This window comes from Leuciscus leuciscus, assembly GCF_965113295.1.
Source record: "Leuciscus leuciscus genome assembly, chromosome: 13".
NCBI lineage: Eukaryota > Metazoa > Chordata > Actinopteri > Cypriniformes > Leuciscidae > Leuciscus > Leuciscus leuciscus.
This window is the reverse complement of record NC_138737.1, coordinates 29,525,300-29,535,767: the sequence shown is the minus strand read 5'-3', so window position 1 is coordinate 29,535,767 and position 10,468 is coordinate 29,525,300. Positions and strand designations below refer to the sequence as shown.

Sequence of the window (10,468 nt, the reverse complement as noted above, 5' to 3'; positions counted from 1 at the left end):
GCATCTTATTTGCTGTGAAATATCTATCCATAATGCTGGATTGACAGATTTATATGATCAAATTGCTTTTAAGTTTGACAGACAGACAGATGGATCAGTAAAATGCTGATTATTGAAACTGGTTGTTTATTCTTTAATACGACAAATATGACTTTCATTTTGTTAAAAAGACTACAATCAGCAGTTGGTACAAGTACTTAAATATTTTTTGGGTTATTTTTCTTTTAATTTCTCCAGATGTCAAGAGCACACAGTCACAAATATGCAGTTGAACACAATGATGGGAACTTAAATTAAACTGACACACACCTGTCATTGCAATGCCAAATGAGGACAGTTGAAATACTCACCACAAACACACAGCCATTAGGTGTGTTCAACTTGAAGCGACGCTGCACAGAAAGATCAGTGTATGACATTAAAGTAACGCGAGAGTGATTAGAGAGCAGACAACAGGGGTTGGAGGACTTTCAATACAAAATGCATTTTACCCCAGTGTTTTTACTAGCCTTTTGGCCAACATCAATTTAAAATACATCAAGCCATGACAACCTTCAGTCAGCCAAGGAGCATAAGACTCAATTCATTCTTCAACACCTTAGGATTTATTATTAATAATAATCATTAGCACCTATCCTGAGGGTGCTCGGCCAAAAACATGAGATATTCTCCATTGTAACCAATCAAGAAGTTGACTGAGGTTTGGGAGCCTCTCTGATTGGTGGATCTCACATCGGGTCTCGGCAGGTCATGATACACACAATTTTACCGTTATGTTTCAACCTGAGACAAAAGCTTGTGCTTTCTGTTTTTTGCACGATAATAAATTGCATTTTAAGTAATTAACTGCAAAATCATCAGGTATATCGGCGAGAGTGCAACTCGCGACAACACTGAAATATATATATTTTTTTGGTTGGTAATGTATTTGCTTTCGCAAGACACAAATAACTTTTGCATACTCAAGCATACCATCGCACAGAGAAAAAGACAGTACCATTGAGAAATTAACTCAAACAAGTAGCCTTGAATTAATTGTATAGAACATGGGCACCCACAGGCAGAAACATAATTTGGCACCTATGATCATCATCATTATTATTAGGGGCCAAGCAAGGTGTGATAGTCTTCTTCTTCTTCTTCTTTTTAGTCTATGGCAGCCCATAGAACCGTATAGTAAAAATCTCTAACTCAATCCCTCTAGCGCCACCAACTGTCCAAAGTTTCACTTACGTTTATGCTAACAAATTTTGAACCGTAAGGGTTAGAAACAAAGTTCGGTAGCACTTTATTTGGTTGCACTTTATTTTACAGTATTTGCACTTTCAATGTACTTACAGTGTACTTACTACAAAAGTACTGAAGGTCACACTTTATTTTAAGGTTTCCTTGTTACAGTGTTACATTTAAGTACTGAGTAATATTAATTAACTACATGTACTTACTATAGGGTTAGGATTAGGTAGCATGTAATTGCATAATTATAAATGCATAATTTATAGTAATTACCATAGATACTACATGTAACGTGTAACAAGGACACTATAAAATAAAATGTTACCATAGTGTAAGGTTTAGGGGTATGTTCAGGTTTAGTACCTAGTTAGTGTCATGAGTGTGCGGGTTCGAAATTTGTGGGTACGGTTTATAAATCCGTGGGCGCGATTTCTTAAACCGAGGGAACAGTTTAAGAATCTGTGAGTACGGTTTATAAACTGAGGGGCCGAATTTCTAAACTTTGGCCAAAGATTTGCCGGTGTTGTTTTTTATTTTATTTTTTTATTTTTTATTCTACAGGTGACTTCTCAGGCTCCGTACTAAGCTACTAACACGAACAGAAGGGAGTATGGCCCGAGCGAACTCGAAACCGCATGCTCACATGAAGACAAGACAATAGGAGTGTCTCATAATATATTATATTATGTATATGAATTGCTAAATTATACAAATATATTAAACATATGGTTTCATATATCTGTTGCATATCTTTTAATACAAGTTATGGACATTTATTCCTTCAGTGTTGTAGTGCACTACAAATCCAGCCCACCCGGCCCATGAGTTCACCCATGAATATTTTCCTGGGGTTAGGGCCTTAAATTGGAATTATTAAATTAAATAGGACAGGAACAAATAATGATAAATGCTATTGCATTTACTGCGAATGCAGGTTAAAAGCGCAATATTAAATTTTTGTCACATAGAAATGCACTTGACAGTAAAGCACTGATTCCGAGCTTTAGATGCCGTAAAGTAAATTTACTGCTATTAAATTCTGTCATAATTTACTCAACCTTGTGTCGTTACAAACTGGAATGACTTTCTCTCTTCTGTTGCATGGACAATTATTCTCAAATTATTTTCTTTTATGTTCCACAGAAAAAAAGTCATATAGGTTTGGAATGACATTAGGATGAGTAAATGATGACATTTTTAGGTGAACTATCCCTTTAACAATAACATATGTAATGAGTTTACACCTAATTTATGTAAGACACTGATATTTATCTTTCATCAAGATCTCATTATATTTATTTTATTTAAATTAAATTAAAATTCATTAAAACTATTAAAAAGTTCATAAAACATTTTATTCATGGGACTCAGGCTTCATATCTGCTTATTATGCTAAAATGATGCTTTGTTATTGCCCTAATGAAATTTTCCATAGTTCTTGCGTACAATCCAAAGTTTAACTGTATAGGCCTATCATGGTATAAAACCATGCTCCTTATTATGGGTGTATGGTTTCCAAAATAAATCCTAAAATAAAATAAAAATCCTATCCAAGCATACCGAATGTTTGCATATATGTTGTTTAAATAAACTTGCATATATAAATTAGACATAATTATATTGTTAACATATATGATCTTAACATGCATTAGCATAGTTACCACTAGTTTCCTAGTGTGTGCCAGTTTGTTCCCTCGGTTACTGAATACGTTCACCTGTTGTTCATTTAGTTTCCTCATTTCCTCTCCTTGTGTATTTAAAGGCCCACTGAAGTGCCTTGGATCGCGCAGCTTTGTATGATGCGTTGACATAATTTCCACTGAAACAGGAAGCTAAGGCGGGACATATTGAATACGTTAACGTATGTTTGGTTAGTGCTTTATCATTCTTGTTCCTGTATTCTCCTGCATGTTATTTTAGATTTGCTATTAAATATTGAATATTTAACTCTCCATCATGTTTGCTGATCAGCAGATTGTAACACATATACAGTATGTCATTTATTACTTTTTTTATATGGGAGTGGACTGAATTTATGCTTGTTGTCATATTTTTTTACAGTATTTCTAGATTCATTTGATTATCATGGCCTCTGTATTCTGCCATGAGCTAATGATTTACTGTTTTGCATAATGTGGAGGGGGTTTCTTCAGTCATTAATGGAATATACTTCATAGTTCTCCGAGGAACCCAAGTAAACAGCTAGGACATATTCATATAAAAATGTATTTAAGCTTATCATAATTCTTTCTTCTAGTCATGCCAAATTTAGTCCAAAGTCGGGAAAGTGGCTATATTTATTCTGGGTTGTTCTCATGGGAGTAGATGGAAAGACATAAGGATGAACAAGGAATTCATTTTAGCTGGGAAAATGCACCATGTGACGTTGTAGTGAGTGATATCTATTGCAAATGTTTCCAGCAATATCCCAGGGTGTTGCTATGTAGTATTTTAAATTTAACTAGTGTATTTGTCTACTTTAGCACATTGCTGTGGTTAGGATGAATGAAACGTGATGTTTGAAAAAGACATTTAACACTCTTTGATCACAGACAACATTTTAGTGGCCTGTGCCAACATCAGTGAGGGCAAGGAATCCAGCTTAATTTCTTGGTAAGTAGATAAGCAGGTAGGAGCACTGCTGTCTGCTCTGATGTTGAAGTTCTGGAGATATTCCCAGAGCTCCATGAAGCCGAGCAGAAGAGGAGCGGCTGTGCCTGAGGCCAGGGTGAATGAGTAGGCTGGAATGTTTGCTGTCATATTTTACTTCCAGGTCATCTGGCTCCATGCAGAAAAAAAACCCGGGAGGAACTGTAATAATTTCCTGTTTATTCCTTATATCTCTGCTTCTCTCATTATTGACATTCGGTGGAATGTCAGGCTCCTGCCTTTTATTTCCCTGGAATCAAATGAATATTTCATGTGTGGTAAGAAACAACCTATTTATATAAAAGCTTTGCAGCTGGGCTAGCTGTGTAGAAAATATTAATGTGCTCAAACAGAAGTCAGTCTAATGTAGCTTAAGTAAATGGAAAATTATTCTTGATAGCAAAAAAAAAAAAAAAAAAGTTAGTTCATTTATTAATGGAATATACTTCATAAACAGAATAGTAATACGAGTAACTTAAAGGGATAGTTCACCCAAAAATTTTAATTCTGTCATCATTTACTCACCCTCAAGTTGTTCCAAACCTGAATGAGTTGTTTTCTTCTGCTGAACACACAAGATCATTTGAAAAATATGGGTAACCAAACAGTTGATGTACCCCATTGACTTCCATAGTATGGGGGGAAAAATACTATTGAAATCAATGGGGTACATCAACTGTTTGGTTACCAACATTCTTCAAAATATATGTTGTGTTCAGCAGAAGAAAGAAATCCATACAGGTTTGGAACCACTTGAGGGTGAGTAAATGATGACAGAATTAAAACAATTTGTTGAACTATCCCTTTAAGTAAACAGCTTGGATGTATCCATATAAAAATACCTTGAAATGTCCAATAGAGCAATACTAAATTCTATTTTATACAATGTAAACCTATATATGTAAATGTGCATTGTAATTACATATATGTATATGTTTATGCAATACAATGCTGATGTTTCTGCTGATACATTCCCTGCAGAAACATAAGGGTTGCAGTGACTGGCACTGGTAGGCTATATACAAGCACTCAGCGCTCATAGTGTGTTTATAGAAAAATATGTTCATAAGATCATTTCTCCATTTAGGAGAACATTATTATGTAATGAATGTGCATTCAGCCTTCAAGAGATGTTTGATTCCCATTAGCATCCTATATAGCATCCCATTCTTTCACATTGTAGCCTATAGGTCAACAGTCAGACGAAAAAAATTGTCTTAACCCTCATACCAATATACTGTAGGCTACTTCAAAATCATAATGTTTGATCAGCAATGTTTTTATTGTTGTTATTATTTAGATTAGATGTGGAGTTGTAAGAACACAAAGAATATAATTGTATGTATTTGTAGCACATTCAACACAAACAATCTTGAAAACTGCATCTCTGTACAAAAATATTTAAAGGGATCGTTCACTCACAAATTAAAATTTTGACATCATTCACTTACCCTCATGTTTTTTGCAAACCCTTATAACTTTCTTTCCACAAAGGGTAAGTTTTACTGATTAAAGATATTTACAATAGGTTGGAATCAAAACATTTTTTAATCAAATCCTTAATAAAAGCGATCTGATGGATGAAAGAAAGAGTGGTGTCACAGGAATTGCCAGAGATGGAAATAATCATAAAGCACCTTAAAGGCAAGGTGCACTTTTATTTTTGTGATAGTGAAATTCACATATCCATAAAGACCTGTTGACATTTCTCAAAACATCAGAGACACATGGAGTATTTTTGACTAATACTACTGTGATGGACTGGCGATCTGTCCAAGGTGTTTCCCTGCTGGCTCCAATATCCCCCGACCATTCAAGCATTATGGAAAATGGATGAATGTTCTTTCTGTTGATTATGAGATGATGCATATCAATTATTTATTTATTATTTGTCCCTGGTTGGTTCATTGAATTGGACTTCTTATTTTTAATCACTGGGCACTAAAGTAACCTCAAGGGAAGGTCTGTTCATACATTAAGCAAATCATGAAGAAGGAAATCTTCCCCAAGCATATTATGTAACGGTGTGATAATGTCAATGAAATTCGAAAAACAACAGGATGATCACTGTTCGCTGTTCTCACATGAGACATGAATTAGACTATTGTTCATTATTTTACAGCTCTATTTGGTTTTGTGACTGGTAAGTGGCAGGATTCCAGGATGCAGTGTCAGATATTTTTGCATAATGAAGCTATAACTGTAGGCTATAATAAATAGTTGTACCAGACAATACTTTTCACATGATTAAATAATTTCCCCCCAAATGAATGTATATTTATTTGTTTACTAAATAGTTGTCATTCAATTATGTCCCTGGCATCTGTGATTTTGTTGGCATTGAGCCCTTTTCCAATCACAGAAACACACACACACACACACACACACATCAATGGCCAGTGAAAAATACCATTCCACAACAAATATTTACATTAAAATACCGTAATGTTATTTTATTTTGATTTATTTTATTTTAACTATAAAATAGCTAAGAATAAAGAAAAGGCAATATATAGCCAATAAAACCATCATGTCTCACGACTAAAAATGTGATAAAAAGGGATGAAATGTGACCTGGACATATTTCACCTAACTTAAATAAAAGTTGTCTGTATCAGAAAACTGCTGTGCGCTGAAAGTAGCCTACAGATTTGTGAACATCAGCTGGTGTGAGTGAGAGAGAGAGAGAGAGAGAGAGAGAGAGAGAGAGAGAGAGAGAGAGAGAGAGAGAGAGAGAGAGAGAGAGAGAGAGAGAGAGAGAGAGAGAGAGAGATCTGATACCAACCTCCCATCATCTGATGCTCATTCATCCTCCTCCAGCAAGACTTCAATGACAACGACGCGATTACGGGCAACCATTGTTGTTTCATAGCTCTCCTCCATTAATTCATCTTCTGTTCACCTCTGGATGTGTAAATGGTGGTGTTTCTTCAACGGTTACCGCCACATTTAGACTTAATGTTTCCGTTTCTGACGTGCCATTCGTAATGTTCGCTTGTATGGAATAAAATAGCGCACACCGAAACTGAGGAAATAAAGGTTGACACTGACGCAACGATACATTTAAATCTGGAGATATCGACGGATACAAGGTGGGTAACGTTTTCTTTCCAGTTATACTAGGCTACAGTCTTGTAGAAATGTCAGTGATTTTATTATTGAACATTTGAACGGAGCATGTTTGCACGTTTGATTAAATGCACAAGGCTTTTTTAATGGATGGGTTTAACAACAACATTTAACGTGGTTTAACATTTAATGGTTCTTTCGATACAGGAAGTGGATAGGTTCAGCTGTGAGTTGAAGAGAGAAAACATTGTGGCTTGATTTAACACAGTTCAACATTATGTGACATATTATCGCCCACATTACTGACAGCATCATAGGCTAAACACCTACACGACTGCAGTCAAAATTCATTACTGCAAATGTCGTTTATTGATCTGCTTCATTTGCTCTGTAGAAGAAATGACAGACTGTCACCGATCGTTTCAATGTACAAAAACATAAACACGTTATGTGTAACAATTTACAGTTTACAATTAAGATGTCTCAAATGGCATTACGATTATAAACGTAGGCTATGTAAACATATTGTCATCAGCTTATTCTAAATGGATGCGTTTTGCCATCATCTGCCTATCAGTCTTTATAGGCAAGGGGAGTTTTTGCACATTTCAAACACAATGCTAATTAAAGGTGCTTATATATATAAGCACCTTTAATTAGCATTGTAGCATATATATATATATATATATATATATATATATATATATATATATATATATATATATATATATATATATATATATATTAGGGATGTAATGGTGCAAGATGACGGTTCGGTATGTACCTCGGTATTGAAGTCACGGTTCGGTACATCAGGGGGAAGTAAACTAAACACATTTTTTGCTTCTTGTGTTTAAATAAATTGTATGTCAAATTTATTTAAACATACATTAAATAATCAAGATATTACTAACAAATTAAGTAAATATAATGAATAGGCTAATTTTTACAGCTTGGCAGATGAAACAGACCGACGACGGAAGTTTCAGACGATAATAAGATTTAATGTAACAGCGTGTTAACAGAAACATCACATTCACAAACAATAACTGACAAGGGATAGAACAGGGGCCTATACCATGAAGCCGGTTTAGGTGGCTAGCCAGCTATGTTTCAGTTTAGTTTCCGCCAACCCTGGGTTTTAGGTAGCCTACTATGAAAGTAGCTTGGCTTTAATCGGTGTTCGTTGCCATGGTATCTTACGCTGCACGGCTAACCTGCTCCGGGGCAGGTTATGTTCTGGATTCAAGATCTCAGACTGAAGTTTGACCAATCAGCTGAGAGCAAAGAAACATATAGGTGACGTAACTTATTCCCAGTGTCTGTTACAATGACTTCACCTTTTCTTCCAAATCCGGTGGACATCTCAGCGCAAATTGTTTGACGAGCACTTCGTAGAGAAAGAGTTTTTAGCCAGACAAAATCCCCTTGCCTTTCCTGATAGTTATTTGTATGAAAGATACAGATTTTCCGCGGAAGGAATGTCTTATCTTTGCGAACTTCTTGAGCCGCACATAAAGAATTTAACACGTCGAATTTATGCTCTTACTGTAACGCAAATGGTATTGCGTTGCGTTGCGTTTTTTTTTTTTTTTGCAAGTGGTAGCCTACATACTTGCACGGTGGGTGACGCACAGAAGCTATAGGGGAAAACACGGTTTGTCGAACCATTCGTAAGGTGGTCCTCGCTCTGCAGGAGTACATGAATAGTTTCATTAATAGTGTTCCCCGGACATTTATCGGCCATGTCGATAAAAGAGGACTTTTATAAAATTGCCGGTAAGATATATTGATAGGGTGACATCACATGAACACATTTTTATTTTTTTTAAAGCAAATTGCACAAATGTACTATACAATATAATACATGTTAAGAATTTTTTTTAATCTTTATTATTATTCTGTTAATCTTATGATAGGATTCCCTAGCTTTCTTAGTAGTACAAATACGTTCTATATTTATGTAAAATTATGTATACTATGTGTAGCCTATGTGTAATATAGCCTATTTTTATAATATATAAAAAATGTGCATGTATCATTTTTTATATATTATAAAAATAGGCTATAGGCTATATTACACATATAGGCTACACATACACACATACATACATACATAATTTTACATAAATATAGAACGTATTTGTTTAACTTACACAATACACATTAACAATCAGCAATCTTTCTCCAACAGTCTTCTCTTGCTTTGGCAGCAGAGACCGTATTGTTTCGAGCTTGAAATAGATATTTAAATTCATCGTAATTCTGAATGATTATCTCTTGCTCCTCCGCGGAAAAATATATCGCTCTCGACCCGCGATTGGTTGTTCAGTGTCGACGTCACTCTTTTATGTGCACGCGCGCGTGGAGTAATCATAGCTTAAGGATCAAAGCCTGAGTTGACAGAGAAAGTTGATGAGCTGCATCATGGTACCAATAAAGCCTGATAGCATCGGTTTGGTTTTGTCAACTCAAAACTAATCCTGTAACCTCGAGTTTGTTCAGCTACCTTCAAGGTACAGGCCCCAGAACAGGGAGTATAAAAACACAAGGAGACTAAACAAGGAACAGCTGACAAGACTTAACTGATTGGGAACCATAGAGACTAACAAGAACAGGTGGAGACAAGACAGAACATAATTGTGACACTAATATAGAGCATAAATGCTTCTCTCTAGAGTTCTTTTCTCAAGCGAGCTAACATGTTGTCGACACTAAATGCCTAAGGAAAATGTAATACCACGTGAGATATTATTCTCAAGCTGTTTTTCAACTCAATTCATTCTTTAAAAGTATGTTATTTTGGTAACACTTTACAATAAGGTTCATTATTTAAAGCAACACCATGTAGTTTTTCAACCTTCATAATATATTTCCAAGACCCTTGTGATGGTACATCGACTTACAATAGGTTGAATGACACGTCTGCCACGCGTCAGCTTGACGGGGTCTGTATCGCTTTTACTGGCACTACGGAACTTCGGGGTTCGGGTAGTTCGACTGCTTTACGGCATACCTTTGGCTTCCCGTACATCCAGTTATGCTTCTTGCTCGTATTCAGTTCTGATGGTACGTATGGTAACTCGGCAACTACGCATGATTTGTAGTATGATTGCGTAAAGGGAACGGGGAATTCCGGTAGGGAACAGAATCGACTGCTTCACCGGACGAGGATCAATATTGGTCCAGCGTTCGCTCGCTGGCGTGAGCTAAAGGAGGAGGAGGGGTGCCCGACCGATGCTGACTTGGCCGTCATGCTGTTGGACTAGTAGGGCCTAAGTTAGGGGTGGGCGATATGGCAAAAATATCATATCACGATTTTTTTCAGGAAAATCACGATTCACGATTTTATCACGATTATTTTTTATGTTGGTTTTACTATTTTGTGACTGAGCATTACAGCCAAACTAATGTCCATATTTTAAAAACAAAGCCTTAGGTAAAAAAATAAATAAAAAAATAAATGGCAGACAGGGGCGAAGATAAAAATATTTGTCATTATTTTCTTTGTTAT

At 35.7% G+C, this 10,468-nt stretch overlaps 1 protein-coding gene across 4 annotated transcripts in view; it reads left to right on the top strand.

Moving 5' to 3' along the window:
- The first annotated feature begins 6,671 nt into the window (after positions 1-6,671).
- gpr153 (G protein-coupled receptor 153) overlaps positions 6,672-10,468 on the top strand; it is a 90,616-nt gene continuing 86,819 nt past the window's right edge. For all 4 annotated transcript variants that reach the window (XM_082189466.1, XM_082189465.1, XM_082189463.1 and 1 more), the window contains exon 1: positions 6,672-6,977. The gene's annotated coding sequence lies outside the window, so the exon portion shown is untranslated. The remainder of the gene's footprint in view (positions 6,978-10,468) is intronic.